Consider the following 26,630-nt stretch of genomic DNA (forward strand, 5'->3'; position numbering starts at 1 on the left):
CTGAGAAGTTAATTCAGGTACAGGTTGAGAGATTTGGGTTTACACAAACATCAGCCATTATAATTTCCACATCACACCGGCTTTGATTTCAGGTGTATTACAGCACTCCAAAGCCACATGCAATTCTTTTGTCTCTGCTTTTCAGCCCTGATCCAAATCAGCAAGTATCAGCACATCTCTGTATCACTACAGTGAGATACAGGAACATCCCCACTCACGCCACCAGAAGCAGCAAGACAGCACTCACTGTCAAAAGGTCTGTTTTCACCAACATCTCCTTCTTGTGCCTTTCACCACTTGATTTCTGTATAATAGGAAAAATTATTAGGGTCTACAGGTCTCCCCATGCTTTTAACATGAAATACTACCACATACTGCAGAGTATCTCAGAAATGAGTGCCCAGAGAACCATTCCACTTCCTGTACAACAAACCCACTGTTTTGAATGAACATTTCCCCACCTCTGCAGACATTTGTTATCTTCTTGCATTTCAGTAGCGACATTCCAAAAAGTCTGGAGAAAACTGGTAGCTGGCCCTGAGGAGGAATTCCAGACTGATGCCCCAAGCTCAGTCCTCGGGTGCTGCATGGCCACTGTGGTGCTCAGCCAGGGCTTGAGCCTCAGCCTGGCACACACTGCTACCACTGCCCACAAAACAACCTATTTCAGAGAGAGGATGTTTCTCACCTTGGTGGTTCTCAAGAAAAGTTTAAAAATATAAAGCAAATATCACCTAAGTCCTTAGGAAAGAAGAAGCCTAAATGGCAGAAATGGTTTGGAGCTTTGGATAGGGTTTAAACCTCCTAATTTCTGATCTCTTTCTTCCCTTTTGTGCTTAAGTAACCATTTTCAAATGACACAGCTAGCGATGCCAATGAGTTTTTCCACAGCAATCTTCTTCAGCCTCCTATCAAGATGGAAGTCACCACAATCCCAGAAAACATCCCAGTGCAAGCGATGGCACTAAGTGGGCCAAGCCACTCAGAGAAGCAGCAAAGCTGTTGAGAGAGCAGCATTTTTAGGAGCAAAGTTTAGGAGAGTGGGAAGAAGACAGCTTCACACAGCCTTAGCTGTTTTTCCCAGCAGAGCAGAGCTTGAGAGGGAAAAACACCACAAGCCTCTCATCTTCCCTGGCTTGCCACAAACCAGGGGTGTATTTTTCAGCAGGATCCTCTGAGTCTGACACCGAACTTAGCTCAACTGACATGAAATGTTAATGTTTAGGAACAAGGTAGGTGGAGAGGAGGAGGAGGAGGAAAGAAGACATTCATTATTTGATGCAGAATTCATTCAGAAGCTTCTTTGGAACAGCCAGAACTAAAATTTCCATTCAGCTCTTTATTTCTGGTAGCCTAGATAGCTTGAACAACTGGAAGAGGGATCTAGAGGGAGCCCTTACCCTTGCCTGCATAGCAACAGCCCATCCTCAGATGCCTTCAGAGAGAAGCAGGCACATTTTTATGACTGTGAGTCTTCAGATGCAGAATGAGAAATTTTCCTTGGGGATATTCATACTGGCTTTAGGCTTCCAGACATGGTGCACATAAAAAATCTGTCTCCAACCACCCATTCTGTTGCCTGCAGCAGCCTCCCAATATGGCCCTACTGCTCCTCACCAGCCCCCAAAACCTCCACAAGAAGAAGGTCACAAGCTCTTGGTGCTACAAATTTAGCAACTACTATTTAAAATAGGCTGGACCATGCTATGAAATTAATTTATGTATTTTATGTATTTTTTCCTCCCTCTGGTACCTTCTTCCATTTTGTGTATTTTAATTTTCTTGCTCTGTTTTTTGTTTGGTTTGGTTTTGTCCACAAATCACCTGAAAAACAGCTTTTCCCTCATAGGCACCAGAGGAGCATCTCTTTCCTTTGCTGCTCTCTTCCCAGCCCCATTTCTTCTCTGATCACCCTTCTGCCTTTGCTCTGTTTCCTTTCTTTTCCCATCCTTGATTTCTCTCCTCCTTTTTTTCTTCCTTTGATGCTCCCCTTGGTGCTTTCTCCTCATCCTTCCTGCCAAGCTGACTGAGGCACTCCTCTGGGAAGGTGCTGACAAACAGCAGCTGGGCTGTTTGCAGGGTTGGATCAGGTAGGGACACTCACAAAGGAATCCTTGGGCTCTCTTGCCACATTGTTGGCTGGAGTGATTCCTCCTCTTCATTGCTTGCACAGTTCCTTTGTCAAAACTCAGGAAAATGAAAAATTTGGGAGGCACATGCCAATATTTAATGAGCTGCATCTGCTTTCTTGTTTTGGGAGGCTGTGCAGAAATCAGAAGCCACAACAACAACAGCAAAATTGTGAGGATGTCAAGTGCAGCATTAGCAAGGTACCTGGTCTTACCAGCACTGCTCTCCCTAAGAAAGAGAACATTTTAAAATGACACCTTCTTACTTTGCAGCTCTACTGCCTGGAGGGTGAAATCCACCCCTTTGTGGAATGCTGAGACAGGATCACTTCAGTGCTATTTATTCCCTTAGAAAAGATTTACCCACATTGCACTGGTCTCCTGAAGAGGGTGAAATTTCCTCCAAGCAGAATCTCAAACTCAAGGCTCCCACTGCAATGGAAGCAAGGCTTGTTTTTAAGAAAAAATATATTCCTGCTGCTATTTAACAACAAACAAAAACTCCAAACCAAATTTTTAAAAAAGAGCTTAAAAGAGAGATTAATTTTATCCCTGCTCTCCTCTTGCACAGTATAACCACAGTTGGAAGTTGGTCAACTGCTTCTTTCTTGCACAGCAACTTCCAGCTGCAGAGCTATATTCGTCCCCCAGTCAGACACAGAAACCTTGCTGAAATCTCTAGGCTAGAAGCACTGGTATGTTCAGGCTGCTTTGCCTGTTTTAGCAATACAGAGCAGCTGTAAATCCAGTTTAACTTGCCACTTCTGTCAGCTTTACCATGCCAGATTAGCACTGCTGTTAGCCTCACAAATATCAACATCTGGAGGTTCTCCTACTGCCCAATCTGACTTTAAACCTTGCAAATCTGCAATTCATCCACCCTTCAGCACAGCTGGCAGGATCAGCCTGAGGTAGTTCTTCACTCTGAGAAAAATCAATTTATCACAATCTCCCATCCCACATTCCTGCAGTCAACCAAGCAGATCAAACAAAATTCACGTAATGATCAGCTCTCAGTTATTCCCTGGACAATTGCCCAGTTTTTCTGGAGGGTGACTCCTGACCCTCTCTGGGATCAGGTGCCTTTCTAGTGCAGGTCTGTGAATCCAAGTCAGCTGGGAAAACAAAATGCACCATTTCTTTGTACTTTTATATTTCTTTGGATGTCAGGAAACAGAGCTAAGTCTTGTTTCCTGCTCCTCAGCCAGGGGAGGTAGGGGAAACTGGAAGTAGATGCAGAGAAAGGCAGAAAGAGGGCAGATCAAAAGGATCAAGGAAAATAATAATAATTTTAAAAAATCCACCAAACAAACAAAAACCAACCAACCACCCACTGCTTCACTCTGCTCTGTAAAGCAGTACGTCTTGGAAACAATATGTCCCTCCACCCCCATTCCAAGTCTTTTTCTCTAGGGATTTACAACCATCTCTGGGATTAATATCACTTTCTTTCAACATTCAAGTGCTGCTGCACTTACAGTCTTATAAAAAACCCTCAGAAAACCCAGCTTCTTCATTTGCTTTTTGCCTGAGTAAAATGTATGCAAAGAAGAATCAGAGAGAATTGGGGGGAGTGGGGGGAGCAGGTGTATTCATGTAACTTTGATTTTCTAAGAACAAAGGCTTTACTTTATATATAAATAAGTTAAGGGGGAAAATTTAGGTGCATTTTATTTTTGCCCACCTCAGTCCCAGCCCCTCACTCTGAATGCATTAATGCATCCACCTTCAGCACAGTCGGGCCCTCCGTGTTGCCATGGAACTGAAACCTTTGCAGTTTGGATGGAGATGTACTTATGCTGTATTTATGCTTTGGAAGCATACTGTTCTTACACTTCCTATAACAGAAGCAAAATCACTGCATAGCATTAACTCCCTTCGTATTTAAGGCATTCAATGTCTCTCTTGCCTGCTCGTCTTCACACAGAGTTTGCTTTCTCTATCTTGCCACATGCAAATGAAACACATTTGACACAGCTATTCTCGTCTTCATGAACTCAACAGCTCACACGCTGAGCACATTAGAGAAGGGCCACAAGACTGTGGTCTTTCCCTCTTTAATAGGAGGCTGCTGTCAGACCTGCAGCAGCCGAGTCAGGGGCTGCAGAAAGCATAAATGTATGAAATATACGTGGATACAGAAAAGTATTGTCTTTCAAGGTGGCATTTAAGTAGACTTTTTAAACCTAATAAATCTATGTGTTGCTAATGCTCTTGATGGTCTCGAATATTCTTTTGTCTGAATAAACAAATTAGATTATAAAGATCCTGCAGTAGGGATGAATTATTTCAATACCTTTCTTTAACAACCTAGGCTGGTGGGATATCAGTGGTGAGCAAAGCTTTGGGCACTTCAGTTAGAAAAAAAACAAAGTCAGTAAAATTCTGTGTCATCCTAAAGATTTAGCCTACATTGATCATCTTCAGCAGATCTGAGCCTTTTGCCAATGCTTCTGAAAATGCCTGTACACAAATTGAAAATACATAGATTTTTATGCTGAAAGCAAAAGCAGAGTACAAAAATATCCAAGTTCATTATAAAAAAGATTACCATAGTAAATAAATAAACAAACAAACAAATAGCCATTCATGTATGTAAACATTGGATCTGTACCTGCAGAAACAACTGGAAGCCAGTCCATGGTCTGAAGCCAGCTTGAGGCTTTTTTTGTCCCAAGTTAAATATTTGCATAGTATTAAGCTTAAAATTAAAGCATTTGCTGAAGAAACTTGCTGACTTGTGTATATGGAAAAACAAGAGGGAATTTACTGTCCCTGCACACTGGGGCAGATTCTTGGGATGCCTTCTCCTTCCCATGAATTCTTGGACAGCAGAGAGACAGACAGACTACCGACCGGGGAATTCCCCTCTTGGTTTCCGCAGGATTTTGTGCCCAGGCTGGACAGAGAGGCAATAACCCAGGTAGGGACTTTATGAAGGCACCATTTGTTGCTTTGGTGCCTGCCCCTCGACCACCTGGTAACACTCCTTCCTTTTAGCATTGTCCCCAGCTCAGAAAAGCCCCATTCACGCAGCACCTCCACCCGTGCAGGTCTGACCGGTCCCTGTGCCGCTCCCTGCTCCCCCATTCCTGGTGGCTGGGCCAGCGTGCTGGGCTGCTGGCCACTCACTGCCCCAGGGACACGGGCTGGGGGCTGCTCACAGAGGGGCTTTCTGAGCAGGCTTGGCTCCTGGCGCCCACTTGCCAAAATAAGGCACAAAAGCACTGCTGTGTCTGTGTGTCTGTCTGTCAAGGCAGCTGATTCCCCATGCCCAGGTGCTAGCGGCGCACACGAGACCCTGTGAGTGCCTGTGTTTTTGGGTACCCCCTTCTGCCCCCCTGAGAGGCAGAGCTGTGCTGGCAGCATGAGCTCCCTCTCCTCCTTCCATCCTCAGCACAGTCTGACAGCCACACGTCCCCATCACTGCGCCCATTACCGCGAGCCTACGTAAGGCTCTCACCATCACTTTCCTAGCTACAGGAAAATGTATATTGAGCTCTGATGAACGGCCAGCGCAATGTCAAGAGAATTAAAAGGGCTCCAGAGACTGATTAGAGTCAAAAAGGAAAGGATTTATGATGGTTAATAAAGTTAAACCTGCCAGAGTTCTGCTGATTCTTTCCAACTGAAGATAATCAGATCTTAAAGGAAAAAATATTAAGGTGTAAAATTTTTAAGGGTATTACCATCCCCTCTGAAAGAAAACCTATGTGTTGCTATGAAGCACCTGGCCAGGAGAGAGTCAGGCTCACTGTGGCACCTACACTGACCCCAAGGAAGAGAGGAAAAGGAGATACATCATCTGCCCTTGCCTTGGGTTAGCAGCAAGGACCTCAGTACCTATCATGAATGTCACCTGAACAGCCCCAGTGGCACCTGCCACTCCACAGGTGGTAGCTGGGACAGAGCTAGGACTTCCACAGACCATGGAGCACCATGGCACAATTCAGCAACAAGCATGGGCAGACAGGGAAGAAAAGCTTCCCCCTCTGCTGGCACTTCACATCCACAAGGGAAAAGGACAAAGCAAAGAAGGAAGCTCTTGCTTCTCCCAGTCTGGTGTCACATATGCACCTTCTGCTGAAGAATGCGATCTACCTGGATGCCATGGGATTGCTCTGAAACTTGATCTAAATGTTTTATAATCTAATGTGCCTAAAAGTTAACATAATTTTACAAGACACTGGAGCTAGTTGCCCAAAGCAGCTGTGAGTGTCCCAACCCTGGAAGTGTTCCAGGCCAGACTGGATGGTGCTCTGAGCAACCTGGTCTAGTGGAAAGTGTCCCTGCCCATGGCAGGGGTGCTGGAACTAGATGGTCTTTAAAAGTCCTTTCCAACTGAAGTTGTTCTATGATTCTAAGAAGTTAATGATTTTCCACATTGAATAACAAAGCTGAGAGAAGGCAAATCAAAGTGGAGGGCCAAAGTTTAAAAAAACTACTGGGAATTTTCTATCCATATCTAAATTACATACACTTTATTGGATCTCAAGTTTTCATTTTTCTACTGCTTAATAATCACAAATATGTTATATATACCCTTTCCATTTTGTCATTCTTTCACTATATTACATCAAATTTAATTTCCTGTGGAAGTGTGTAATCTTTTCAGCTGTCACTGTCTCAGAAGCTTTTCTGTAATAAGCAGAGCCTCGTCCTCTGGCAGGTCAATCTTTTATGAGCTGTGCTCCTGCAGATTAGCTTCCTGAAATGTTTGCAATGCTATATGAGAACTGGCAAAAGAGGAGAACCAAAATAACAGCCAAAAGGAAAAATAAACATGAAAACCTTCACTTCCTTCTGACTCCTGTGTTCACCGGTCAAAGGAAATTTCATTTTGATGTGTGTAGATGGCAAATCCGTGAAGGTTATTGCTGTGTACCAGCGGCTTCACGAGGTGTGAGACACAGTCTCCCTTGCCCTACAGCTCATTAAAAGTACAGCTGTGAGACGATGGCTGCTCGCCCTTTGTGCTGGGGAACACGGGGATCCGCGAGCAGCCACCGCTCCGACAGCCGCCTCTCCCCACCGCCTGCCCTGGGCGCTCCGAGAGCGGCCCAAAAAAGCCACATTCCACCAGAAAAGTGAAAATGTCAACCGAGACGCATTCATGCTTTTCATGATGAGATACCTGTGACGGCAGGAAAGCAACCAGCTGGCCTGCTGGGTCCTTTCCAGACCTCTGCCCCTGCAGGACATGAGAATCATTTTCTTCAAACCAACTCTCCTTTACTAATTCTTACACACACACCAAAACACCTTCTTTACAAAAACACATACCAATAAATTCTTCTGAATGTTTGAAAATGAATCAACTCACAAGAAACATAAGCAATAGAAATTCTAATTTCTGTGTCCCTCCTGAAAAGGTGCTCAGGTATGGACAACAGAAGAGACATCTGAACAAATACAAATAGAGTGTCTGTAAAGGGTCATGTTAATGGTGTTTGGCCAGCAGAGACTACTGAGCATGGCTCAAGAGCCATGCTAGAAGCCCTGCCAGCAGAACAGGTGCAATGCTATCCCACTTCCATGCTAGATGTCACCTCTGAGAGCTTCTCTTTGAACTGTCCAGCCAGATGTGGAAACCTTCACCAACCAACACACAGGCTGCCAAAGGTGTGAACTGCTTTCCCAAACCTCACTGCATTGATCAATGAAGAATGATCTTTCTCTTCCTGCTCCCTGTAAGACTTCTGTCTTGCTTTCCCGCTCTCGGATCCCTGCTGTAGCAGTGGACCATCCATATTTCTGACAGTGTCTTCAAAATTGCACATAAGAATACAGTGCATTAAACCCAGATATATACTTTTAGAGCAAACAGTCATCTCTCCTTATCACATGTAACAAGCATTTCACTAATTGAGTTCGCATTATTTTGTCTATCTATTTCCTTGTAATTCTGTTTTATGTTTGTATCTTCAATACTTAATCTCTAAAAAATGGCTAAGAAGTAAAAAAAAAATCCAAGCAGGGAACATTACTTCAACAGAAGGTGTTAAATGCAGTGCTATTCCACTCCCATCAGCATGAAGAAATTTTTTCTTCCAGCTTCGATGGAAGTTGCATTGGGGCCATAAGTCAGATGCTCCATGCTAGCTATGTGGTGTGCTGTGAACTGCTTTAGAACCTAAAACAACAATGTAATCACTCTCATAAAACCATTTTTCCATAGTCTTACAGGACCTAAGTGTGTGTTAAAAATATCAAGTCAAAATAAAAAGACATGCCAGCTATCAGTGACCTTAAAATTTTTGCCTTGTAGGCCATAAATTGAATAGCCTCCCTTCACCAGATGCGGATCTCAGCCTCCATTTCCTTCTACATGCTGAGGAAAACAGGCTTAAATATGAATTTACTTCCTATTGAAATCTTGGTCAAAGATAGTGGGTGATGTAAAGACAAACATCAAGGGAATAACTGCCATCATCTGGTTGAGTTTGGTAAAATGGAGTTAATTTACACTTTTTTAGGGACTCACTGGTGTGTGAAATTAATCTTATTTGGACTGACCAGAAATTGAAAGTGGAATGAAGAAAGAAAGCAATTAAAGACCTTTCCTAAATGCAAACAAAAAGTACTGCTGTAAGTGCAGCAATACAGTTAAAGTACAGAACAATACAGTTAAGGTACAGAACCCTTCATGCTACTGCTACCACTGCCTCCTTCTTGAGAGAGAGAATAATCATCTGTATATCTACATTTCATCACTGTACCAGTATAATCTCGTCCAAAGGAAACATTGGTAGAATGCTTCTACCAATATCTGTGAATAAATACATGTTCAAACTGAAACTCTTCATTATTCTGCATACAGGCCAGGCCTAGCAGATAAACATCTGCTGGAACAGCTCCACGTAACTGGTTGTACATGTGGCTTAACATTCACTTCAATGACTTTTAGCACCTTCTTGTTATTGTTCCTGTGCTGTTCCAACAAGCAATGGTTAATGTAAGATGCAGACGCTCACATACCGTGTACTTGTGAATAACTGGTTCCCAGAGATGTGGCAGTGATAACATTGTCATTGTAGGAGTCAAAGTAGCTCGGGGTAGATCACATGTCAGAAGAGGTCCCACCTGAAAGTATAACAAATCCAGACACTAAGTTCATCATATTCACGGGTTTACAGCAAGCTCTGCCAATGCATTTGTGCATTTCACACATTCATCCTGTGCATTAACAGGGTCTGTGCTTTTTCCAGGCTCACAGAAAGCATTTTGCCATTCACAGTGGCAAGCAAAAGTGCCCTGCTCTAGCCAAACTGTTTTGGCCCTCTGCTCCAGATCATATTTTAGGCATATTATCAAAGCATAGAAAACTAGTTTTCAACATTAAAGCAGAAGCTGTTACTGTCTGGTAGACAGATACAGAACTTCAAATTTCCCATTTGTTAGGTCCTTGAAAAGCATGTAACTCCTTTCACCAGTACACCAGTGCATTGCCAGTTTGGCTTTATCTTCCCTTTTTTTTTCTCCCTAACATTGTAAACTGATGGTTTGGAAGTAGGCACAACCCTGGAGCTCTCTTGTAAACTGTTTTCTTCAAGGGATCTTAAGAAAGCATTTACTTTCCACAGGTCACTACAATCACCTTATTTATAATCATTTGATAATTGAAAACCACCCGATGGGTGAGTCTGTTTTTAAACATTTTGGAAGGTAACTAATGCAGAGATGGAAAATGAGCTTGCATTAACAGCGCTATCTGCAATGACGAGACACACTGAAACAAACAAACAAACTACCCAATTTCTTAATCAAGCCTCCCCAAACAGAAGTTGATCTTTCTCCTACTCTACAAGCTGCATCTAATCCTAGAGTAAGTGGTTTTCAGGAAGAAAGCCTGGCAAATAACAAAGAACTTTCAAGAATTTAGATTTTAGGCATAGTTTATATTTTACAAATTACTCTAATGCTTCTTTGAGTTTTCATGTCCCCAAAGTGGCTTGGCTCCTGCCTTTATTACACGTCAGTGAGCAGCCTCAACACCTCACAGTTCACTAGAATCATGTACACCTTCATTTGCTGCCACTTAAGCAAGTCAGTGTCTCCTATATTCTGCATTTGGTTTTCAATAACAAGTGTAAAACCATGCAAAGACTAAGTTGCAAAGAACATAATCCATGGGTCCAAAACATCAACAAAAAATTACAGGTGATGGGCAGTATACTGCCCATGGGTATGATGCTACAATGCAATATCTAAAGTTTGCCTGCTCTGAAACAGCATTAACAAAACAGAGTCGGGCACCTGTTTGTGGGCACAGGCACACTGAAATGCCAGACACTGGGGTGAGCTGCAGAGCCACAGCCTGGACCCAGCAGCAGTGAGGAAAATGGGGCAGAAGTGACTGCCCTGAGGCAGCGCTGGCTGGCAGACGGTGCAGAGATCTATCTGAGTCTCAGATAGATCTGTTCTATGGAACTGCTGAAATTTTCTCTCCCAATAACTCTCCTTCACGGACAAAAGCAAAATTTCTCAACCTGTTGAAGCCTTAAAAACAATGTTCCTTCCCAGAGGAATCATTCGTGACATACCCCCCACAGAAGGATAAACACAGCCAACTGCCTTCAACAGAAAAACACAGTAAGACATGCAACACATTCTTCTTCTGCTTGCAGATTTATTTGGAGTAATTTAATAATCTGTGCCTAATGACTGCACCTAATAATTTACCTTGCAAACTACCAGGACTTTTCAGGTGAATAATTTAAACATTTTTCTTTCTTTTTCTTTATGTCTGTTAAGAGCAGTGTTAGAAAATGAAAACTGTTACGAATACTTTAATTTTAAAGTTCTAAATCACTACAAGAATTGAAAAGAATGATCACCAGATAGCTACATCATGAACAGAAATATACAGCACACATGGAACCAAGTGAAACACAGTCTATCATCTTTAGGGAATCAATTCAAACCTAACTCAAGTTGGTAGCTGTCACCAGCTACCCTTGGCTTCCTGCTCTTCAGTGTCCTGCAGGAAATCAGTTTGTAATTCTCCATTTGATTCCCTTCTGCTCAGATTTCTTCACTGAGTCTTTATCCTCTTCCTTGGCCAGGTCTAGATTTTCAAGGCCACCAGTTATGCCTCATTTCAGAGCCTGCTGTCTCTCTGCTCATAGTTGAGAGGGGAGGGATCTCAGAGATCCTGTAGAAGAAAGCCAAAACTGCTCAAAACAAACCACTTTTAGTGGAGCCAGAGGCACCAATGAGCAACAGCTAAGAACTGATGTAATTACTCATGATCCTGACAACTTTCAAGATCTTTTACAAAGATCTTTCTGTGAGAGGCCTCCTAATTCCTACCTGCGGTGAGAAACAAACACCTAAGTCCCAAAAATTTACCTAAAAATTGCAAGTCCTAGAAGAGCTTCTTTAAGGCAAAAGGAAAGTCTTTCTAGGTGAAGCAGAAGCATGGAACCCATTGTGAAATGAAATGGAAATTATATGGGAGGTATTTAAGTATGTGGTTCTAGCAATTATGGAAATAGTGTTGACAGAAATCCACTGGGGACCCAGTGCTTAAAATCTCAGTGGGAGAAAGACTGGGAACTAAACATACAAATCAATATAGTCTCTACAGAAAGAGACACTGGTAAGAAAATGAATACAGTTCTTGCCCAAACTGTTTATTTTCTATATCTAGACAGTGATAATCTCTAGTGCTGTCAATTAAAACCTTCATTTTCACAAGCAATGTTTTAAGGAAATGCAATATTAGGTCCAGTTAGAAAAACTAATGGAAGCTGTAATTAAATTTTTGCTTCCAACTTAATTCCAGACGTGTGCCATCACTTCTTAAAGTTGAGTCTACATGTCTTAGGACTATCCTAAAACTGCATTTATACATACTAAACTACAGATAAGTTACTCCATTGCCCCAAAGTTACTGCTTTCTTACCACAAAGTACATCACTGAAGACGCAAATATGCAATCTTTTGTATTATAAATATTTACATCAATGCACACAGCAAAGTCACACCAACAGAGCTACAGAGGCCTAACCACCACAGGTATTTGAAAGGCCCTATAAAACCACTGTTGTGCTCTAGGACTTACCAGGTTTTTAACAATTCTTTCTCCCCATGCTAATTTGAAGAATGAATGAGGACTTAAGAAATAGATAAAGCAGCTAAACCAAATGCTTATATTGATTATATAAAAGCATCAAACTCTTTACTAAACCCAGATCAGGAGGTATCAAGCCTCAAAAACTTTCCAGACACATACAATAAAATATATTTTATTATTAATTTAATTAAAAACTAAAGCTTCTAATTTCAAAAAAATATACCTCTTAACAGCCTTCCAGAAAAATAGGGTTTAAAGTTAAATGAAAATATGCAATGAATGATCTGAAAACAAAATTTCTGTCCTTTCCTCTCAATAAATCTAAGACTCAAGTATTACTTTCCTGGCACCTGTTTTCTGTTTTACAACTTCAGCATGATTTCAGTAAAGTTGAGAAAGTTGGTATTTTGTTCTCTCTGCCATTAGAAGCCACATTACAGACGCAACAGCACTTGTATGCTTTAGTATGAAACGCAAAAAAATGGATGGATGGATGGATGGATGGATGGATGGATGGATGGATGGATGGATGGATGGATGGAGTGAAAGTGAAATATATCAAACTGACATCCATGCAGACTGAAGCCTTCCTCTCCATACAGAAGAGTGCTTGACAATGACACGGGCTTTTCCCCAGTCCACGTCTCCACACACACTGCAGCTGCACTCTGGGAGGAAAACGGGAGCAGTGGTTTCTCCACAGCCGGGAATTGCACTGCTGATATTCAGCTCTGCCTGTGTAATGTCTGTCTGAACACAAACAGGTCACGTCAACAAGTGGCAGGGCAAGCAGGAAGAGAGTGAGAGAGAGGAGATGCAGCTGCAGACAGGGGGTAAACTGCACAAGGGGGTTCCACAGTGATGCACAGCAATCTGCTGCCCAACAGCACTGGGGAATTCAGAAAGCGGAAATTGGAAGCAGTCCCTGGCACAAAGCTGCACAAAAGGAGTGAGGGGCATGCCAGAGCTGTACAGAAAATAAAGCATGAAAATCTCCAGATAAGTTACTTTTTCTTTGCCTTTTTTGATAACCTGCAGAGAAAGCCTCTAAAATTAAAAAATACTTGTTAGACTGACATGATATATTCCACAGCACTACTTAATTAATCAAGTGCATCATTCTTTGTCACTTTGTCACTCTATGACTTGCTTTGACCTTTCTCTCTTTTAGACTAATCTTTTTTTTATTTTTTTAAATTCTGTTCCTTATTTTCATGAATGTTTGTGATCACAAAATATATTGAGAGTGACAGACAGTAAACATTACTGGAGGCTGTTGCACTTGGACTGTGACTTGGACTGTGATGTGAATGATCATCCAGAGGCGGGTATATGAGCTCAGAGTTAGAAGGTCACTCCAATGCCCATCCCTCCAAAGATCAACACTTTTGAAAAACAACCACTAAAATCAAGATCTAACACCAGGAGAATTTCACAGTAATTCCTATTTCTATTCCAGCCACAGTAATGAAACTCATTTCAGAGATCAAAAGTCATTAAACAGAGAATGTTGACAAATGAGACAGAAGATGCTGGGGATATGAAAACACCCCATTCCACCCCATATCCCACTGAGATATAACATCCCTAGCACTGGTGAGAGACGCAGAAAAAGACAGACAGAGTCAGTCTAGAAAAGCACAAAGAGATTTGATCACTAATCAGAGACAGAAACCCATCTGAAAGTCACAACTGTCTCTGCAGGCTCTGAAAGACAGAATTAAATTGGCTTAGTACTATATTCAAAAACGAATTTAATTAGCTGACATTAAGCAGGATAAGTTTGCAGTACCATGTTGCTCTGACAAGCTGGCTCCAGAAGGGTAAGTAGAAGGTAAAATCTTATTTTTCAGGATGAGATTACGGCTGTGCACTGAGACAGAAGGTAATGGCATGTCTGCTGAGGGCAGCTGAAACTTGGTGCTGGACATTTCATCTCACACTATAAAAGGATGGTATGTGATAGACGAGCCAGAAGTGCAAGTTTCAGATTCTGCACATTTATTCATATGGCTGTGCAGCTTCATCCTCCTTCTGCTGTTGCCACTTACATAAAGAAGAGACCCTTGGTGTACAACCTCTGCCAGGAGCTTTTTCTCCAGTTTCTCTCAGTCAGAGCTGCTCCCTGGAAAGACTATGATACCCTAGGTGCAATTTATTTATTTTTGTTTATAAGAGAGCAGGTTGGTCCCTGCTTGGAAGAACAAGGTCTGTGCAGGCGGCAGTGTCTGTGCTCACCAGGCAGGCTGTGTCAGCTGCTGCTGTGTTTTTTATGTGTTTTTCACCCACAGCACCCCTGCTCTGCTCTTCCAGGACTCCTCCACATGTACTGGAACCTGCACATCACAGTGCAGCCTGCAAACAGGGTGGTGGTGTTTGACAGCAAATAAAAGCAAACACAAACTAAGGCAAAAATGTAGCTGCACGTAGTGAAAAATGAAGAATCAATGGTAAAATGCATACTAAATCCAAATTGTTTCCCCTAGGAACACTTGGAGGAAATAGAACAACACATTTCAAAGGAAAAATCCCATGAATACAGGACGTAACAAGCCTTGCCTTCTCATGCCTCATTGTATTGATAAATTTAGTTCTGGAGATAGGCATCTCACTGTCAGTGCTAGAAATTCTGCTTATTGTCAAAGCAGGCACATGCATCCCAGGGTGTGACCAGGAAAGCTATTGCTCACATCACTTATACTAATATCTCAGCTCTGTCACACCAGAACCAAGCCAGACTTACCAAGCAAGCTTCATCCATCCCATTAGCAAGTCATTAAGGAGGTGTTCTGCCATCCCCTGACAAAAGTGCACAGCAATATGAGATCTTAATTTAGGCTGGCAGTGCCCTTCTTCCTCCCGTGACTCCTCTCACCAGGAGTGTATTTAGGCTGTGTGACCTTGTGTGGCAGCTCACAGATTTTGAGTGCAAGCACAACACACTGCATGCCCTTCTCTGGCACCACATTAATCACCCTACTTTAATGACTGCAGCTGATAAACCACCCTGAGTGCCCAGCCATCCTCCCCAGTGCCTGCATCCACAGCAATAAACTAAACACGCCCTTTCCCATACCCTGCCACCGTGTCATCCCGCAGTAGAGACTTTTTCTCAGATTCTCAGCTGGCAGACACAGGTGAAAACCCAGTCTTACTATCTATTTGACAGGTGGCCCTGAATTTCTCTCGTTTTTTCACTTGGAAGAATCCTATTTCTTTTCAGCTACAATGAGAACCACAGATACAAGATACCACTTACTACTGGGAAGTATCTACACCACCTATTGCTCTACATAGCTACACATCAGAACTCCCGTCAACTAAACAAACATAGCTACAGAGAACATATGATTTTGTAGTATTATTTCTTAATTATTTCACTCTCTTCCAGGAAACTCAAGTCCACAGCTGAGCACAAATAAAGACACAAGATCTTTATGATAAGAAAAGCAAAACAATGGCCTGACATGACCTAACGAAAGCACAGGATACTACTCCCCCAGGGTAGAAATCTCCCTATTCCAAAACTTCCTTTCAAGTGTTTTGAATATGTTACTAAACAAAGAAAACATGACATTCACTTTTGCAAGGCAGTAATATTTTTTTAAATAGTGGCATCTGACATTATTCTCTAACTCATCCACAAAATCAATGTACTTTATGTCAGACAGGACCTTTAAACTTAAGAATAAAACAAGTTTAGGACTGAATTGCAATGCAAAGATACATGTAATAAACTAGATATGTCAAAAGCTTCAGGGGGAAAAGGGTTGCTGAAGGTTTAACGTGGTTTAACACAGTGCACAAAGGCACACAGATTTACCTCTGTGATGCTAAGTGATGTATGGTGCCAGGAGTGCCACCAAATCATAGGACTTGAGAAACAGACTAAGTTCTTGGCCACCAGTGATTTCTTATCTGACCATGGAGGGCATCTCACAATCTGTCTCCATCTTTGATCCCTGTGATAACATTTCTTTCCTCTCCTCATGTGTCAGGTACTTATACTGTAAATTCAGTGAGTTTGGAAGGCTACATCTTCATAGAAGACTTTAGATATTACCACACAGACAATAAAAGTCATGGTAATAAAAAAATCACTTACATGACACAATTCCAACATTTTAGCATTTTCACACAGCTTCCTATCCAGAAAGTATTCTCAAAGGAATTAATTCAACCTTCCTCCCAACATCTCTTTTGTAACCTTGTTTCCTATGTAAAAAAACCCTGCAATCACAAACTGTGTGTGATGTCACGCCTGTGTCTATCTGCTTCCTCTTAATAATTTCTCTAAAGGCATTCAACAAAGAGGTAGCAGTCTCAAAATTACTCAGTTGCCAGGAGGTCCTTTCAATTACAACTTAAGCTTGGACAGGAGAGAGATGGACAGCATTCATATAAAGGGAAAAATCTTCCATGTTGAGTCAGAGCGCAGAACTTGCAGATAAAACAGATGTACTGAGACACAAAACGGTGTCAAAAGCTGAAGCTCACAACTACAGGTGCACCCATATGGCTAAAATCAAAGTGGGAAAGGAAGCAAATTCACCCACTGGAGTACAGTGGCCCAGCTACTCAACCATGGTGAGATGGACAGTTTGTATCTGTGCTCTGTACCCCACTAGGAAAAGCCTACAAAGCTCCCACTGCCCAAGTGTCTCCCATGGAGTTTTCTAGGGAGGACACAGTGCCAGCATTTGAAAAATCCTGAAGCCCTCAGTGAGAAGATACTGCTTTAAAATGGTGAGAGAAAAGCCTGGTAGTTGTTACAGAAGAAAATATGCATACACACACCCCTGAGTACTCATTACAGTTGCAGAGACAAAATTCCAAACCGGCAATAATACAATATTGTCTCTCTTGTTCTATCACAATTGGCTGTTTCAGCAAAATGTAACAACAAAATCAAAATAAACACCACTGATGAACTTCATGCTGTCCTCTCAAAAAGCAGTGCCTGCCAATAGTTACATTCATGATACTGCCACTGTAACACAGGAAAGAAGGATCAGCAGCAGGTAAATTATAAAATTATAACCAGCAGCACTGAAATGATAATCTTATTTTGCTGTAAAAACTTTTAAAAAATAATTTAAAAGGCTATATTCTGTTATACATATTTGTGTCATTAATTATATCAAAACACATCTAGATGTCGATGATACTTCAAATATACTGTGTAATGAAAAATATCATGAAACAACTTTTGAAGTAATTTATTACTCATTCCCACACTTGATAAGAAAACAAATACTTTATTTATTTATTTATTTTAGGCTATCAAAAGCATCATATTCTGAAAACGGTCATTTCCTTCCACTACCAGTTTGTAGCATCCTGCTTCCATCTCTGCAGTTTAGTAACTCAGAGTTTCATCTGCTGGTGTAAGGGAAAAGATTTAAATGCAACTACAAGAAATGGCTTGTAGTTGAAAGACAAATGACAGCAGGATGGAACACATAACAGAATATTTTAGAAGTCTGAAATTTTTCTTCATATTGATATAATATGGACAACAGATGGGTTTTTAAATGCAGCTCTCGATACAACTTTGCATGTGAGAAGGAAAATAATTTGGAGTTCACGGGAACAGGAGCAGATTGTTCTGTGAATCCAGTTGGTGTCATTCTGCACCCTTAAATTCTCCTGCAAAATACTGTAAGCAGAACAGCAGGAGTCCCAAAATTCCCCATGCTGGCTCCAGCTCAATAAGCCATTCCTATTCACAAAGTATATAACCATATACTTAACTTCAGGAGAATGTGTAGGACCCAGTGATTTCACTACAGCTTAGGAATCTGTCTGAAATTGAAGTTTCTCTTAGGGGCTTTGCTAATGAAACACCAGATTCATCTGGCAGATATTTGTGCTGCATTTCTCTCATGCTTTGGCTGCTGACTGCACCTTGGTTAGGCTATTTTTCCTCTTAGTAAAGGAGATGGAACTGGACTCCAAAGCCACATGTAGCCTGACTTTTGCAATGACTTCTATGTTTAATACCATAAATAGTATGAGCAGACATGCCCATAGTAAATGGCAAAAGTATTGGTTACTCTGAGAATGGTCACTTAAACACACACACAAACAAAAACAAAAATTAAGGATCAAACCCCACAGTCAGTTTTAGCACAAAACCCCTTACTGCCTCCCTATGGATCAATGGCATCTGTCTACAGGACATCTCTGTAAGATAAGGAATGGAACTGACATGAAGAGAACACTGCACAACAGTGACACTGCTGTGCCTCACTCATACTGATGAATATAACTCACATGAAAATCAGTGCAAGGTGGTGTGAATCTTGCCCCAAACTCATGAGCTGTGTAGCAGAACCAGCTGTGGGTGCTGAGTCCCCACCCAGTGCTAGTCACTAGACCATGCTTCCTTGGGTAGAGGTACACTTCCTTGACAAGTCAGCTGTGTACTGCTGAGCTCCTGCGGTCACACATCACAGACAGTAACACATGCCACCACCATAAACTCAAAGGTCTACTCCATGCATATGATGTTGTCATTTCTAAGTTTTGATGCAAAGCATTCAAATTCCAAGTGCAAACACATGCATTTAAAGCAGTTTTTCAGATGGGATAAAGTATACATTGAAGCAGCGAGTGTTATTCTAGTTTTCTGAGTTTCTTTGCAAAATGGTTATAAAAAAACTGTCATTACCATTTTGAATCTGCAAGAATGACATGTCAGCAGAAACAAAAAGATTTCTTTCTCACTATTGCAGTCAAGCACCTTACTGCATGCAGTATGCCAGGAAAACAGACTTGCTGCAGGAGGAATTGAACTGGCACAAGCACAACAGAAAGGATTTTAATCTACAAGCACTGCACTGTGGAAAGCAACTGCACAAGGAAGCATGCTCCATGCAGATAAACCAAATCTTGCTTGATGCACTCAAAAAAACAATTCCACTCTCTTCCAAGTAAACCTTGCGACAGACATTTCCAAAATCTGGGAAGGGTCAAAACCAGGGCCTGCCAAGGTAAAGAAGGACAGCACATACTTTTGCAGGGTGAAACCTGTTCTCTACAATAGAGAAAGGTGTTGTATTGGTGCTTCCAAAGAAACATGCACCATGGCAACACCACTAGGGTGTTGAACTCGCCTTGGTGAGACTGATGGTGTAATCAACACAATCCCACAGCCAGCCTTGGCTACAACTGAACAAGAGCTTTTGCTTCTCATCCCCACAAACAGGGAAACCATCCTGACTTGTGATCTGCCTCTCCCAAAGCAGTGGCAGGCTCATGAGGGACTGGCTGAGGGGCAGCAGGACTGCAACAAGCACAAGAACCAGGCTAATGCCCTCAAATCCATTCCTGTGACAAGGAGCTAAGACCACACACCCACTTAGGCTACATATTATACAAATTTTATACAGTATTACTAGGCTCCAATTTTACACACACAGCAGCTCTGCAGAGGTTGTTTTGCAGCAACACAATGTGGAAAAAGGGTGGCCTTTGCATGGCTCCAGACACAGTACAAGGTACACAGTACAGCCAGAGTTAAAAGAAAATAAGTCTGCAATAATTAGAAGATTTGTTTAAAACTCTCCCATCTTAATCTATTCTTTATTTGTATCAGACTTACTGTAAATTTGTTCGAGTTTTTTTTTAAATGCTTCAATCTGCTAAGAAAAGTCTTCCTGCAGATGGACTGGTAATGAAATACAAATAGAATGCTTAATATGAAAAATGTAATGCACAGCATATTTTTTCCTTTACTTATTTCATCTTAATTTGCACCTGGTCATTTTCATGCTGAGCATCTCATTTGGTTAAATAATTAGTGTAAATTAAATTTCACCTTTTTTAACAGGCAGAAACTGGGTTGGTAATTGTTTCAAGTTTTGCCACAACACGGAAACAACTTGATAACCTGACAACACTTAAGCGTTTGAAAGAACAAGATACACAAAAGCAAGGGAAGTGAAATTGTGTACAGCAACTTGAAGGGCAAGAAATCCCTCTGTGCAGAGCCTTAAGACCTGGAGGGTCTCTGAATAGATCTGAGGATCTATTCAAAGACTCCAGGATGTGAGAGTTCACTGCCTGCCCATGCACAGAGATACACCCCCTCCTTGTCCGTGCATCAGTGCCACTCGTGGCAATTTACTTTCTTCCATCAGCAGCCCCATGCTTACCTTACTCTGCTCACTCACAGATTTCAACAGAAATTGCACCAGAATCAAGGCCAGCGCACACCTCCCACAGCACATGGTGAACAACCCTCACAGGCACTGATCCCAGCTATGCAGGACAGTGCCACGGCACCGTCCTGTGCCTGCACAGCCCAGCTCACCCCCCAGCTCACCTCCCCATCAGCCCTCAGCCCACCCTGGCTGCCCCCCAGCAAAATCCAGCAGGCACAGGCGAGGTAGCACCTGACAAGATAAGGCAGCAGAGAGCCACAGCAATCCCCTCTGCAGCCGTGCTCACCTCATGGATCCTACCAAAACACAGGGTGGAAACCCCCATGGGTCCCATGGTGCTCCCTCTGACTCTCCTGTCTTTACAAGTCATGGCTCTTAACAAAGCCACAAGGACTTCTCATCCAAAAGAGTAAGGGAAACTCAAGCAAAGTACACCCAAGTAAAGGACACTCAAACCCTCCTAAAGGGCCATAACAGCAAAGTGTGCCAACAAAAATTTCAACAATTTTATGTGACATCCCCACACAATGTTCAACTGTATCAAGTAGATGATGGAGTTGCAGAAAGAACATGACCATTAGTCAGACAAAACTCACTACAGAGTCAGAAGTAATAAATATTGGAGTTGATAGAAACAGAAAGCATTTAATAAACTCTAATTTTGGTTTTCACCATGCAGGTTCAAGAAAATGTCTTTCTCCACCTACAATGCCGTGGTTCCCTCATGTGCCACTTTTAGATTCCCAGCTCTAAGCTTCTGCTGCTCTAACAGTAATATGACTATTCAAAACTAAGCCAATTCAGTACAATAAACAAAAATTCTCCAGAAGACTGAATTTTATTTTAAGCAAGTTTCTTCTGAAGGATGTACTGGCAGTCCAAGAGAAATCCTTCATTTGTTTGGGAAAAGAGAACATACCAAGTGCAACATGGTTCACTTCCTTATAGCGCCTTTTTGACATCCCTTGGCCATGACCTGGATGGCCTCCAGTGTGAGAAAATACTCATTTCCGTCTGTGCTTGTTCATCCCCTGTCTCTGGGCTGAGGTTATCAGCACTGGTGGTGACTACAGCAGCGGCTTACAGAGGCTGCTTGTCACTGTAACATCTCAGCTGCCACCCGTGCCAAGGCGCCACCAGCCACTGTGCTCATGCACACATGGCAGTGCAGGAGAACATCCATATCAGCACTGATTTCTGGCCATCTGTTGTTAATAACAATAAAGTTTAAAAGTACAGGAGTTTATACCCCTTATGCCACACTTTAGAGCTCTTTCATTTATAGATAAGACAAAGGAAAAATACATCATTATTTGGTCAAAATGAGAGGGAGAAGGACAGGTTGAAAGGGGATTCAGGAGCACTAAACCATTCCTTTCCAAAATATCACTATTCCTAATCCTTACCTAAATACCTGATATTCTTGCACCTTTATCTCCTGACATTATTATTTAACATCTGCATACATGCCACTAAAGCAAGAAGTCATCCCAGGCTTAACAACTCAGCATGACTTTGAAGATCAAGCCTAAGTTACAGCAGAGAAAATTGTCAAGGAAAAATTATTAAAGGAAAAATTAGCTTAAAATCAATTGCTTTTATTCTAATGCATTCATATAATCACTTGCCTCTCCCTTCAAGAAACTGGTTGTAAAATCTCTTGAGACAGAGGACTGTTGTGTTGCACACATGCCTAATGATACTATAAGGGCATATTAAAAAAAGGAAGGAGAAAGATTCATATAACACTTTACAGGGGCAATCACAGCTCATTAAGATATTTTCTTTTACGTGTGAAATCAGGCCCACTTAAGGGAATTTTCCCATTTTTTATCCCAGAGGAAAAAGAAGGTGGCAGATGGGGAGAATTTGGTGTGCACATATACAAAACCTTTCAAGAACTGCGCGTGCTTGAGCAAATTCACTCTTCTGTCTGGTAAACATTCCCATCCCAAGACTTTGTTTCAAGACACATCCTCCTAATGAATAGCTGGACCCTGTCTGTACAGCTGGGAGTACCAACACACAGCATGTCACCTCAAAACCCAGTTATATCCTATTCTGCAAAAGGTGGAGTGCCATTATTTCTTTGCCTATCTTGGTTTTTCCTGCTAGCACCAGGCATGATTCATGTTACATAACTCCAGCTTGTTAAAAACAACAGTTATGTAGTTAGGTAGTACGGAAGGTTAATGAGGTAAATCCAGAAGTCGCTTATTACAGAACCCAGACAAAAGCTGCTCCTTAAATAATATGCCTATGCAACTTTAAACAAATGAATAAGCCACTGCACCAGCACTGTTTACATTCAAAGTTAATTAAATCTTTCCAATTCAGGATCCTGTACACTAGACTACCCGGTGTCACTTTTCACACCATGATATGCAAACTCCCTAGTGCATGTGTGTTTTAGTTTTCAAAAGCGACCCACTCCCCTCCCCAGTCATTAGAGTATAACAGCTGAATATTGACTCAGTCAATTTCACTCACAAAAACACTGTATTGCTTTAATGTTCTGGATGACTATTCTGAGATAAAATCTTCCTTCCTGAGTTAGCAGCAAAATGCTTGTGTTTTGCAAATAACCATTTTCACTCATATCCCGCTTTTGGTTATGATGTGTAAAAGCAGCAGCCAGAGAGGGTTAAACAGGCTTCCTGTCAATGCTCTGCAAGAAGCCAGCCTCTGTACTGCAGCAAGGCAAAGAAATCTGCTCAGGCCCAGTATATTCAGCATTATTCAGCACTATTGGACCATATTCCAGGATCCCTCGATGCCCACCTGACAGTGTGTCCTCTGCATTAAGGCAGTGCTATGGTCTCCCCAAGGCAAATCATCACCTGACCATCCTGGTTTTGCAGCTCAGCTGTGTCCAGTGACATGCTCCATGGAGCAAGCCATTGCCACATAACTGTATTCTCTTCTCAGTCACTTCTCCAGGAGGTAAAAAAAAGGAAAAACAAAAAGAAAATTACAAAGCTCATATTTCTGGCATCACCACCCCAGCAGAGCAATAGGGAGGTGAGTGGCTGCCCTGGGGAGGAGGCAGCAGCACTGGGGGCCTGTGAGAGCACCAGCTGGCTGCCAAGCCCAGACCTCAAACATTTGACTGCAGGGGAAGGGAGGGGGGGGAAAAAAAAAAGAAGAATCAAAAAAAAAAAAAAAAAAAAAAAGGCAGCAGCACTTTCTCAGAGCAGGAAGAAGGGGAGGCCACGAGCGTTTCCTGTTGTGCAGCTGAAACAAGCAAAGACGTCATTACACTTATGCTCCCTCAGGGTGTCAGCAGATTGAGGGCCAAAGTTCAGTCATTTCCAATGCACCGCAAGGAGGGAGGTTTGGGAGGAGAAACCAGCAGTGGCTTTATTGCTAACAGTGTTCTCTGCACTTGCATAGCAAAACAGCTAAGCAGTCAGCTGCAAAGTATCGTATGTGACTAGAAACAATATTTGCTCAGGAGCCGTGCTGCTCTTGTTTTTCTTGTACAGCTTGTTAGATTGAATATTACTGCAATATAGAAGTAGAATGAAATATTACTACAGTATCAAAATGTACTAAGCTTTTTTCTGCAGCCCATACTTTTACAAGCATCTGGAAATCAGGTCTTATGTTGCTTTGGATACCATGAAGTAAAACATGTTTTGTAAATGCATCAGAGGCACAACTAGTGGGTAAAATTCCAGGATTCCCTTGTCAGATATGGCCAACATTCTGGTGGAGTGAATACAGAGGCTTCTTTTCAAATATGCCTCTGTCTTTCTGAAGCAGGTAAGGTCCCACCTTAAGGCAAACAGTGAAGATGCAGGAGTTGGATAGTGGCACGTGGATGTCCAACATTTGGTAACTGATTGTCAGCCAGGCTGTCCATCTAAATGTAAGAGAATCAGTATAGCTGGCAAGCACAGGGGAAATCTGGATCGCAGTTCTACCCAACATTACTACCTTCTTCAGCTAAATATTAAGAAGACTTTTTAAATTGAAAGCATTGACAAGAATCCAAACGAGATTCCTGTGAGAATTTCAGGAGGTTTCAGAGTCTCCACCAATCACTGGAAGCTTTAAAGTGTAGTCTGAACAACTACCTGCAGGAAATGCTTTGGTTATGCTGATCCTCTCTTGGGGCTGAGGGATGCACAGGCTTACAGTACACTCTCACTCATGAGACACATTCTAGATCCATTCTTGATAGTCTCTGAACAATGACTTAAAACACAGTGATAAATGCAGTCATTCCCCAATAAGCATGTCCCAGCATACATGGAATGTGACAGATTGGGCAGCAGTGCTCCACTTGATAGAAGTTGTTTTTCAAATGAGGTACTTAACAAACCTCAGTGAAAAAGCTTACAAGGAGCTTGGAAAATGCTCTTCTAAATTCTCATACCATCATCACTAGCTGAAGAGAGTATTTTTGCCTTATTTCTGCACTAACCACCCTGTGGTCACACTGGAAGATGAAGCCAGTTTTCAACCCTAGTAATTCAGCTGAAACTAGAGAATCACCAGTATATCTTGGATATACTGTATCTTTCATGGGACATAAGCAGTGTCACTAGCTAACCAAAACTGATCATCTAAAAAAAGGTCAGACATAGCGTTTTAATTTTTTATAAATGAAACATTTTGGATATATTTTCAAACACATTATTCTACAAGGATACAAGCTTGTTCGGTTGCTTTCTACCCTATCCTTTAAAGGTAAATTTTTCAAAGGTAACTTATCTCTAGAATTCATTGCCAGGCGGCATGAAAAAACCTCTATTGTTTCTTTTTCTGACATTAGCTTGAAAACCTAATCCTGAAGGCTGTCAATCTGGCACTAAAAATCAGGACTCTTTCCAATATAAAAAAAAAGCAGAGAAATTAGTCTTTGGTGTTGACAATGGTTTGTAGTACACAGGCATCCACTGCAGTGAAGACAGTTTGGATTAGCCCAGTCAAAGTGATCAGAATCTCACCCTTAAAACTGTGGTTGCTGGAACAGAATCCTGCCCATATTATACACAGCAGTGGCTGTATGTAGTGAATAATCTCCTGAGAGAAGGAAAAAGGGGGTGAATCTTCAAAAGTACTGTAAGAAAGTTTCCACTGGGCGCAGCATCCTAAACAACACACACAAAAGCCATTCGACTTTCTGAAATCCACCCACTTGGTACTGCGCTCACTCAGAACAAAGTTGGCCAACTATTTTTAGACCCATGTCCAAGAATGAAGGAAATGCACCAACAATTTGTACTTCTGACCATACTGAGACAGCTGGCACATGGCAGAGCAGCAGCACAGGGCCAGGCTGTGTAACCACCAGGCACCGCCACGCCATATCACAACAGGGTTTTGCCACACACCTATGGCTGCCTGTTGCAATAGAGTGTCTGCAAAAGAACACAGAATATAACAAGGAATAGCAGTGGATTCACACACCCATCCATGTCCTGAGAGTTAATTTTCATGTAATTACATCTTACTGTCCCATTAGTTGACAAAAGTTATTAAGCCATCTCTGCCATGGTTTGAGGTCAGAAAGTGGAATATGCTCTCTGCAATATTCAAATATGACCCTAATATTTTTTAAAGAGCTGTATGTATTGCATTGGGTTTTATCCATGAAATGGTTGAAACTTACAGCAAAGAGACAGATGCAAACTGTGACCTGAACTCACCAGCGGTGCCCTGGCTACACTGATGAAAACACTTGCCTTTTCACTCCAGAACAGGTAAGGGTTGTGGTAGGTACAAATACAGGCGGAAAACAACTCTTAAAGTTGGCTACTTACAAAGTATCTAACACCTTTAGTGATCCCCACAAACTAAGCTACACTTTTACCCTTACAACCCATATGCACAATGACTTTTAACAAAGCCACTATAGTGTATCACTTAGGAATTCAAATTATGTACAAGGTTTTTATAATTCTTTCACTTTCATTTGAAGAGAAGTGCAAGTGGAAAAGCCATTATCTTGAAATTTTTTGTAGTTGAATTGTCACATCACAAAGTGAATTCTCTCAAATGATCCTACAAGCAGATAATTCAAATATCCTGCACCAATTCTATAACAAAAATGAGGCAAACAAAGATGACAAAGTTCAAGCTGCCAAAACACCTGATAGCAGGTCATTATTTATCTTCAAAATATGTGTGGCAAAAACCAGAAGTGGGGGCAGGGAGGGCTTTTTTGTCACTGTGAACCCGGTGTTCATCCTAAGCAAGCAGTACAGAATGCAGGAGAGTCTGCCCATTGCTGAAGGGCACAATCCA

General features: G+C 41.8%; 1 protein-coding gene across 9 annotated transcripts in view; it reads right to left on the reverse strand.

The window, feature by feature from the left end:
* The window catches only part of HIVEP2 (HIVEP zinc finger 2), a 135,631-nt gene that overhangs the window by 94,673 nt on the left and 14,328 nt on the right, over positions 1-26,630 (reverse strand). For 8 of the 9 annotated variants that reach the window (XM_074537653.1, XM_074537656.1, XM_074537654.1 and 5 more), the window contains exon 2: positions 9,108-9,212. The exons of the other annotated variant lie outside the window; for it this stretch is intronic. The gene's annotated coding sequence lies outside the window, so the exon portion shown is untranslated. The remainder of the gene's footprint in view (positions 1-9,107; positions 9,213-26,630) is intronic. 9 annotated transcript variants of the gene reach the window in all.

Source organism: Zonotrichia albicollis, chromosome 3, assembly GCF_047830755.1.
Source record: "Zonotrichia albicollis isolate bZonAlb1 chromosome 3, bZonAlb1.hap1, whole genome shotgun sequence".
Lineage (NCBI taxonomy): Eukaryota > Metazoa > Chordata > Aves > Passeriformes > Passerellidae > Zonotrichia > Zonotrichia albicollis.